General features: G+C 39.9%; 1 pseudogene; it reads left to right on the forward strand.

Moving 5' to 3' along the window:
* Positions 1 to 1,290: 1,290 nt before the first annotated feature.
* On the forward strand, positions 1,291 to 2,689 carry ZNF630 (zinc finger protein 630; annotated as a pseudogene).
* The last annotated feature ends 6,926 nt before the right edge of the window (positions 2,690 to 9,615 follow it).

Consider the following 9,615-nt stretch of genomic DNA (forward strand, 5'->3'; position numbering starts at 1 on the left):
TCCATGATCCAGAGGATGTTGGCAATTTGATCTCTGGTGCCTCTGCCTTTTCTAAAACCTGCTTGAACATCTGGGAGTTCACGGTTCACATATTGCTGAAGCCTGGCTTGGAGAATTTTGAGCATGACTTTACTAGCATGTGAGATGAGTGCAATTGTGCGGTAGTTTGAGCATTCTTTGGCATTCCCTTTCTTTGGGATTGGAATGAAGACTGACCTTTTCCAGTCCTGTGGCCACTGCTGAGTTTTCCAAATTTGCTGGCACATTGAATGCAGCACTTTCACAGCATCATCTTTCAGGATTTGAAATAGCTCAATTGGAATTCCATCACCTCCACTAGCTTTGTTCGTCGTGATGCTCTCTAAGACCCACTTTACTTCACATTCCAAGATGTCTGGCTCTAGGTGAGTGATCACGCCATCATGATTATCTTCATCGTGAAGATCTTTTTGTACAGTTCTTCTGTGTATTCTTGCCACCTCTTCTTAATATCTGCTGCTTCTGTTAGGTCCATACCATTTCTGTCCTTTATCGAGCCCATTTTTGCATGAAATGTTCCCTTGATATCTTTAATTTTCTTGAAAAGATCTCTTGTTTTTCCTATTCTGTTGTTTTCCTCTATTTCTTTGCGTTGATCGCTGAGGAAGACTTTATTATCTCTCCTTGCTATTCTTTGGAACTCTGCATTCAGATGTTTATATCTTTCCTTTTCTCCTTTGCTTTTCGCTTCTCTTTTTTTCACAGCTAGTTGTAAGGCCTCCTCAGACAGCCATTTTGCTTTTTTGTATTTCTTTTCCACGGGGATGGTCTTGGTCCCTTTCTATGTATTAAATTTTCCACTTTTATTTGCGTCTATTTTTAGGCTCTTTTGGAGAAGAAAATGGCAACCCACTCCAGTATTCTTGCCTAGAGAATCCCGTGGACAGAAGAGCCTGATGGGCTGCTGTCCATAGGGTCGCACAGAGTTGGACACCACTGAAGCGACTTAACATGTATGCATGCATTGGAGAAGGAAATGGCAACCCACTCCAATATTCTTGCCTGGAGAATCCCAGGGACAGAGGAGCCTGGTGGTTTGCCATCTGTGAGGTTGCACAGAGTCAGACATGACTGAAGTGATTTAGCAGCAGCAGCAGCTTAGGCTCTCTACTCTGTCCTACTAACTACTCTTGCTAATGGCAGGGTTTCACATTCTTTTTCTCATTAAATTTGCTACACAAAGTACAAAGTAGGCATACTACAGGTATTGCTGTGGTAAAAATGATCAGAATGAGCAGATTGTACAGGAATATGCTGTTACAGGAACCTGTGACATTTGAGGATGTGGCTGTGGACTTCACCCAGGAGGAGTGGCAGCAGGTGGCCCCTGCACAGAAGACTCTACAGAGGGATGTAATGCTGGAGATCTATAGCCACCTGGTCTCGTGGGTAAGGGAAAATTCTCTGTATGACAATGAATCAAATCCTCTTCATCTTTCAGAAGTGTTAAGACCACGACCTTTATGATGTTTTACAAACAGGATGTTTTTTTGTTTCAGTTTTTTATGTCTATATTTTTGCTATATCTGGAATTGATTTTTGCGAGTTAAGTATCTATCTTTGCTGGGAGTTCCCTTTTTTTCTTCTCATGAGTTTCTGAGCTGCAGAGACCAAGGCTACTGTAATTTTTCCTTAACAGGGTGTTCAGATTTAAAACTAGACATAATCTCCAAGTTGGAACATGGAAAGGACCCGTGGAGAGTCCACACTGGAGAGAAACCTTATGAATGTCTGGAGTGTCAAAAGGCTTTCTCCCAGAAGACACATCTCTTTATACATCAACAAGTTCATACCAGAGAGAAGCCCTTTGGATTCAGTGAGTGTGGTAAAGCCTTCTGTGAGAAATCTCACCTTTTTATACACTGGATAACTCATACTGAGGAGAAACCCTATGAAAGTACTGAATGTGGGAAGACCTTCCCTCAGAAAACAGCTTGTCATCGATCAGAGAACGCATACTGGAGAGAAACCCTGTAAGTGTAGTGAATATGGGAAAACTTGGCCAGCAGTCCCACCTCATAGGACACTGAAGAATTCATACAGGAGAGAAACCTTATATATGTACTGATTCTGGGAAGGCTTTTTCCCAGAAGTCACACGTCTCTGGACACCAAAGGCTTCATACTGGAGAGAAACCTTATGCATGTACAGAATGTGGAAAAGCCTTCTCTCAGAAGTCACCTCTTATTATATGCAGAGAATTCATACAGGAGAGAAACTGTATGAGTGTACTGAATGTGGCAAAACGTTTTCCCAGAAATCACCCCTCATTATTCATCAGAGAATTCATACAGGGGAGAAACCTTATGAGTGTACTGAGTGTGGAAGGACCTTTTCCCTGAAGTCACGTCTTATTTTACATCAGAGAGTTCATACAGGAGAGAAGCCATATGAATCTAGTGAATGTGGAAAGGCCTGTGAGAAGTCTCCACTAGGTGTACATCAGAGAATCCATACTAGGGAGAAACCTTTCAAATCTGCTGAATATGGGATAACTTTTTCCCGGAAATCACAGATGATCACATACCAGAGAATGCACACAGGGGAGAAACACTCCAAATACAGTGACTATGGGAAGGTCTTCTTCCAGCAGGTATACCTCACTGGACATCAGAATCCATGTAAGATAGAAACCTTATATGCATACTGATTGTAGAAAGATTTTTTCCCCCAGAGGTCAGACCTCATTGTGCATGGGAAAACTCACACTGAACAGAAATCCTATGGGAATGTTGGATATAAAAAGGTGTGGCACCTCCTTAACTGTAGAATAGATCTAAATATTCCTGAGTGTATCGGATTATCCCTCCACAGAACGATCTGGCCAGGCCCTCAGAGTGTTTTCAATACTGTAAATAGAGAATGGATTTGTTTATTCTCAAATATCTCAGCCCGCTTAACAGAATAAACATGTCATGAACAATTAACATTGCTTTGATGTTATTCAATCTTGAAAGGTTTTGCAGAACTCTCCTATGAATATATTTTAGCATGATGCATTATGTGAAGGATATCTTTGTCATCTTTCTCTTTTTCTTCTGTTATATTTTCTCTGTTTAGATTATATATATATTTATATTATATTGATATATATTAACACATAGATATGTGTAGTCCTTGCCATTTTCATAAAAATAATCCATTTACTCAAAGTTCTTAATATATTTGTGAAATTTTGAGTAGTCTATGATTCACTTAATTTTCTCTCTATATGTGGCTATTTCTCTAGTATCACTTCTCATAGAATGTATTTGTGGTTACTTTTCCCTCAATTAGGTAAACTAATGCTAATGCTTTATTTATTTTTGCCCCTTACCCAAGACTAGTTCTTGCTTTTATATCATTTTCCCATTTTCTCAGTCATTCATTTATGCTTTTATTTCATTAAAGTCCTTCCATCTGCTTTTATATTTCTTCTAACTTCTTTAGTTGACTGTGTAAATAATTAATCTCACCATTTCTGGTTTATTTATAGATGTATTTTGGGCTATATATTAATCTGAGAACAAGTTTAGCCATTTATGGTCCAATCTGAGAATATTCTGTTTTTTGGTAGGTAAACCCTACTGTTTAGCCCAACTTTGTTTGTCGGTTTGACAGATTTATCCCCAGGTGTCCCAGCATATTTCCTGTTGTGCATCCTATTTTCATTGCTTTTATATCTTTTAATCTTTCATTATGGTGCCCTGACTTTCTTTATACTACTTAGGATGTGTTATTTGTGTTCCAGAGCATAGCAAAGGGAAAGATGCTTCCAAGGATTTTCAGGAAGCTAGCATAATCCTGATATCCATTGGTTCAGTTCAATTCAGTTCAGTTGCTCAGTCATGTCTGACACTTTTTGACTCCATGGACTGCAGCACACCAGGCTTCCCTGTCCATCACCAACTACAAAGCCTGCTCAAACTCATGTCCATTGAGTCGGTGATGCCATCCAACCATCTCATCCTTCATCGTCCCCTTCTCTTCCTGCCTTCAGTCTTTGCCAGCGTTAGGGTCTTTTCAAGTGAGTCAGTTTTTCACATCAATCAGGTGACCAGAGTACTGGAGTTTCAGCTTCAGCATCAGTCCTTCCAATGAATATTCAGGACTGATTACCTTTAGGACTGACTGGTTTGTTCTCCTTGCTGTCCAAGGGACTCTCAAGAGTATTCTCCAACACCACAGTTCAAAAGCATCAATTCTTCGGTGCGCAGCTTTCTTTACAGTCCAACTCTCACATCCATACATGACTACTGGAAAAACCATAGCTTTGACTAGATGGACCTTTGTTGGCAAAGTAATGTCTCTACTTTTTAATATGTTGTCTAGGTTGGTCACAGCTTTTCTACCAAGGAGCAAGCGTCTTGTAATTTCATGGCTGCAGTCACCATCTGCAGTGATTTTGGAGCCCAAGAAAATAAAGTCTGTTACTGTCTCCATTGTTTCCCCATCTATTTGCCATGAAGTGATGGGACCAGATGCCATGATCTTTGTTTTTTGAATGTTGAGTTTGAAGCCATTTTTTTAACTCTCCTCTTTCACTTTCATCAAGAGGCTCTTTAGTTCCTCTTCACTTTCTGCCATAAGGGTGGTGTCATCTGCGTATCTGAGGTTATTGGTATTTCTCCCAGCAATCTTGATTCCAGCTTGTGCCTCATCCAGCCTGACATTTTGCATTTTGTGCTCTGCATATAAGTTAAATAAGCAGGGTGACAATATACAGCCTTGACATACTCCTTTTCCAGTTTGGAACCAGCCTGTTGTTCCATGTCCAGTTCTAACTGTTGCTTCTTGACCTGCATACAGATTTCTCAGGAGGCAGGTAAGCTGGTCTGGTATTTCTTTCTCTTTAAGAATTTCCCACAGTTTGTTGTGATCTACACAGTTAAAGTCTTAAGCGTAGTCAATAAAGCAGAAATAGATGTTTTTCTGGAACTCTCTTGCTTTTTCGATGATCCATCATATGTTGTCAATTTGATCTCTGGTTCCTCTGCCTTTTCTAAAACCAGCTTGAACATCTGGAAGTTCATGGTTCACATACTGTTAAAGCCTGGCTTGGAGAATTTTGAGTATTATTTTGCTAGTGTGTGAGATGAGTGCAATTGTGCAGTAGTTTGAATATTCTTTGGTATTGCCTTTCTTTGGGATTGGAATGAAAACTGACCTTTTCCAGTCCTGTGGCCACTGCTGAGTTTTCCAAATGTGCTGGCATATTGAGTGCAGCACTTCCACAGCATCATCTTTCAGGATTTGAAATAGCTCAACTGGAAGTCCATCACCTCCACTAGCTTTGTTCATAGTGATGCTTCCTAAGGTCCACTTGACTTCGCATTCCAGGATGTCTGGCTCTGGGTGAGTGATCACACCTTCATGGTTATGTGTATCATGAAGATCTTTTTTGTATAATTCTTCTGTGTATTCTTGCCACCTCTTCTTAATATCTTCTGCTTCTGTTAGGTCCACACCATTTCTGTCCTTTATTGTGCCCATCTTGCATGAAATGTTCCTTTGTTATCTCTAATTTTCTTGAAGAGATCTCTTGTCTTTCCTATTCTGCTGTTTTCCTCTATTTCTTTGCATTGGTCAGTGAGGAAGGCTTTCTTATCTCTCCTTGCTATTCTTTGTAACTCTGCATTCAAATGGGTATATCTTTCCTTTTCTCCTTTGCCTTTAGCTTCTCTTCCTTTCTCAGCTATTTGGAAGGACTCCTCAGACAACCATCTTGCCTTTTTGCATTTCTTTTTCTTGGGGATGGTTTGATCACTGCCTCCTGTACAATGTCATGAACCTCCATCCATAGTTCTTCAGGCACTCTGTCTATCAGATCTAGTCCCTTGAATCTATTTGTCACTTCCACTGTATAATCATAAGGGATTTGATTTAGGGATTTTTTACTACTGATATCCATAAGGGATTTTTACTACTGATATCCATAGTCTTGATAATCCATAATACTTGGGAGATGGGATTTGAGGCTGAAGAGAAACGTGATAGTAGGCCTGTGACTATAAATATTCAGAGGACTTTTTTTTTTTAGGACTTTTTAAAAAACCTTTCCACTTAATGCCAAGATTTTACCTAATTTCCCTTACAGTCTTTTGGACAAAAGTGGTTTTATTTCTATCTCATTCTTTCAGTGAGTGAAGACTTGGTTCCCAGATTTATGTCAGCAGTCTATTCACCTTGAGTAGGATATGTTCTTAAAACCACAATGTGAGTAACCTTGGTTCAGCAGATGCATTTGAAGTGAAGAGTAGGCAGTAGTGGAATGTCTGTGTTTGCTGTGGTTGCTGTGGCCGAGCTTCTGGGGTCTGGCCTCCTGTGGAGTAAGTTACTTGCAGCTAGCTACAGCAAGAGTGGGGAATTTCCTAAGAATGTCCCAGATTGTGGATAGACATTTCTTCATGTTCAACAAATCTTACTGAGCATGTACCCTATTGCAGGCACTAGTTTGAGGATTATTCCAAGAACAAAGCAAACAGAAACATTTCTGCCATCATGGAGAGATGGTTAATAAAAAGGCATATATTATACATGAATATAATACTGTTATATAGTATACAAATAAAAATTCAGTGTAATATATGTAACCTTTTTATTATCCATCTCTCCATGAAGGCAGGGACATTTTTGTCTGCTTTGTTGGTCTACTTTCATCCACTTATCAGTGGAGGATAGGAGATAAATGATAGATAGATGGAATATGATATATGTATAAATATATAAAATGTTAAATATAATCCTATATGTATAACATAGATATATAACTATAGTTACATAGATAGCTTCTCTGTTGATAAGTGGTTAAGTGCTGTGGATAAGAGTAAAGCAAGACATATACACAGTACTATATATAAAATAGATAACCAAAAAAACCTGATAATATAGCACAGGAAGCTATATTCAATATCTTGTGTTAATAATAGCCTATAATGGAAGAGAATGTAAAAACCAGAATATATATTCTAATATATATTTACATTGTAAATCAACTATATTCCAATAAAAATTTTTTAAAAAGAAAGTAAAGCAAGATAAGGAAACAAGGAGTGGCCTATAGGATATGAGGTGGGCAGGGAAAGCCTCAATGACAGCATGCCATTTGAGCAGAGATATGAAGAAAATGATGGCTTCTTGGGTGGCTCAGTGTAAAGAATCTGCCTGCCAGTACAGAAGATGCAAGAGATGCATGTTCCACCCCTGGGTCAGGAAGATCCCCTAGAGAAGGAAATGGAAACCTGCTCCAGTATTCTTGCCTGGAAAATCCCATGGACAAAGGGGCTTGGCGAGCCACAGTCAATGGGGTTGCAAAGAGTTGTATATGACTTAGTGACTAAACAACAATGACAGTGAAGAAAATGAGGGCATGAAGGAGAGTGTGCCAGACAGAGGAAGCAGGAAGTGTAAAGGCCTTGATGCAGAGGCATACCTGAAATCACATCTCCAGTGTATTTCAAAAATACTTTAAGAATTTACCTTAAATGGTCTTAGATTGTTGTGACCCCATGTGCCTGAAAGAAGTGAATATAAATCCACTCTGGTGTAAGCCAGCCACCTTTCAACTCATAGATAAGATTCCAATGTTTAAGAGCCAACAGTGGAAAAAAGTTATAAAGCACACAAGCAAACAAGACAATATTAGTAAGATCCATAAGCAATAACAAATAGAATCAAACCCCAAACTTCAGATATTATGGGACTTCCCTGGTGCTCCATGTTTCCAACGCAGAGGGCACAGATTTGATCCCTGGTTGGGGAATTAAGGTCTCACATGTCGCCTGGGGCAGCCAAATAAGAAATGATTAGACATAGACTATAAAATAAGTATATATTTAAACTAACAAAAGAAGGTGTATTAGTTTGCTATGGCTGCCATAAGAAAGTACCATGTGGCTTAAACAAACGAAATTTATTGTCTCATAGTTCTGGAGGCTAGAAGTCTAAAATCAAGGTGTTGACAGGGTTGGTTCATTCTGAGGAACTGTAGGGCTTTGCTGGTGGCTCAGACGGCAAAGAATCTGCCTGCAGTGCCAAGACCCGGGTTCAACCCCTGGGTCAGGAAGATCCCCTGGAGAAAGGAATGGCTACCCACTCCAGTATTCTTGCCTGGAGAATCCCATGGCCAGAGGAGCCTGGTGGATTACAGTCCATGGGGTCACAAAGAATCTGACACGACTTAATGACTAACACTTTGACTTTCAGAGAAGGATCTATTCAGGCCTCTTTCCTTGGCTTGTAGATGGCTGTCTTCTCTCTGTGTCCTTCACATGATCTTCCCTCTCTGCATGATTCTGTATCTAAATATCTTTTTTTTTGTAAGGACACTAGTCATATTGAATTAGGGCTCAATCTAGCCTCCAGAACTGTGAGACAATCTTTTTGTTGTTGTTGTACCCATTGTCTTTTTTTTTCCCTGTCCTGTTTCAGTTCAGTTCAGTTCATTCGTTCAGTCGTGTCCAACTCTTTGCAACTCCATGAACCGCAGCACGCCAGGCCTCGTTGTCCATCACCAAGTCCCAGAGTCCACCCAAATCCTTGTCCATCGAGTTGATGATGCCATCCAACCATCTCATCCTCTGTTGTCCCCTTCTTTCTTTATAGTCCAACTCTCACATCCATACATGACCACTGGAAAAACCATAGCCTTGACTAGATGGACCTTTGTTGACAAAGTAATGTTTCTACTTTTTAATATGCTGTCTAGGTTGGTCATAACTTTCCTTCCAAGGAGTAAGTGTCTTTTAATTTCATGGATGCAATCACCATCTGCAGTGATTTTGGAGCCTAGAAAAATAAAGTCAACCACTGTTTCCCCATCTATCTGTCATGAAGTGATAGGACTGGATGCCATGATCTTAGTTTTCTGAATGTTGAGCTTTAAGCCAACTTTTTCACTCTACTCTTTCACTTTCATCAAGAGGCTCTTTAGTTCTTTTTCACTTTCTGCCATAAGGGTGGTGTCACCTGCATATCTGAGGTTATTGATATTTCTCCTGGCAATCCTGATTCCAGCTTGTGCTTCACCCAGTCCAGCGTTCCTCATGATGTACTCTGCATATGAGTTAAATAAGCACAGTGACAATATACAGCCTTGACGTACTCCTTTTCCTATTTGGAACCAGTCTGTTGGTCCAAGTCCAGTTCTAACTGTTGCTTCCTGACCTGCATACAGGTTTCTCAAGAGGCAGGTCAGGTGATCTGGTATGCCCATCTCTTTCAGAATTTTCCACAGTTTATTGTGATCCACACAGTCAAAGGCTTTGGCATAGTCAATAAAGCAGAAATAGATGTTTTTCTGGAACTCTCTTGGTTTTTCCAGGATCCAGTGGATGTTGGCAATTTGATCTCTGGTTCCTCTGTCTTTTCTAAAACCAGCTTGAACTTCTGGAAGTTCACGGTTCATGTATTGCTGAAGCCTGGCTTGGAGAATTTTAAGCATTACTTTACTATCCTGTTTAATAGCTTTTTATCCACAAAAACAAGGGCAACATATAACTGTGTATAACACACTGTGCCATGTCAGGCATGCTGCTGTTATATTTTGTTTGTTACAACCAGGGACTAAGCATTCTATGTGGCTCAGCTGGTAAAGAA

This window comes from Moschus berezovskii, chromosome X, assembly GCF_049115385.1.
Source record: "Moschus berezovskii isolate FMDL1 chromosome X, NW_MosBer_1.0, whole genome shotgun sequence".
Taxonomy (NCBI): Eukaryota; Metazoa; Chordata; class Mammalia; order Artiodactyla; family Moschidae; genus Moschus; species Moschus berezovskii.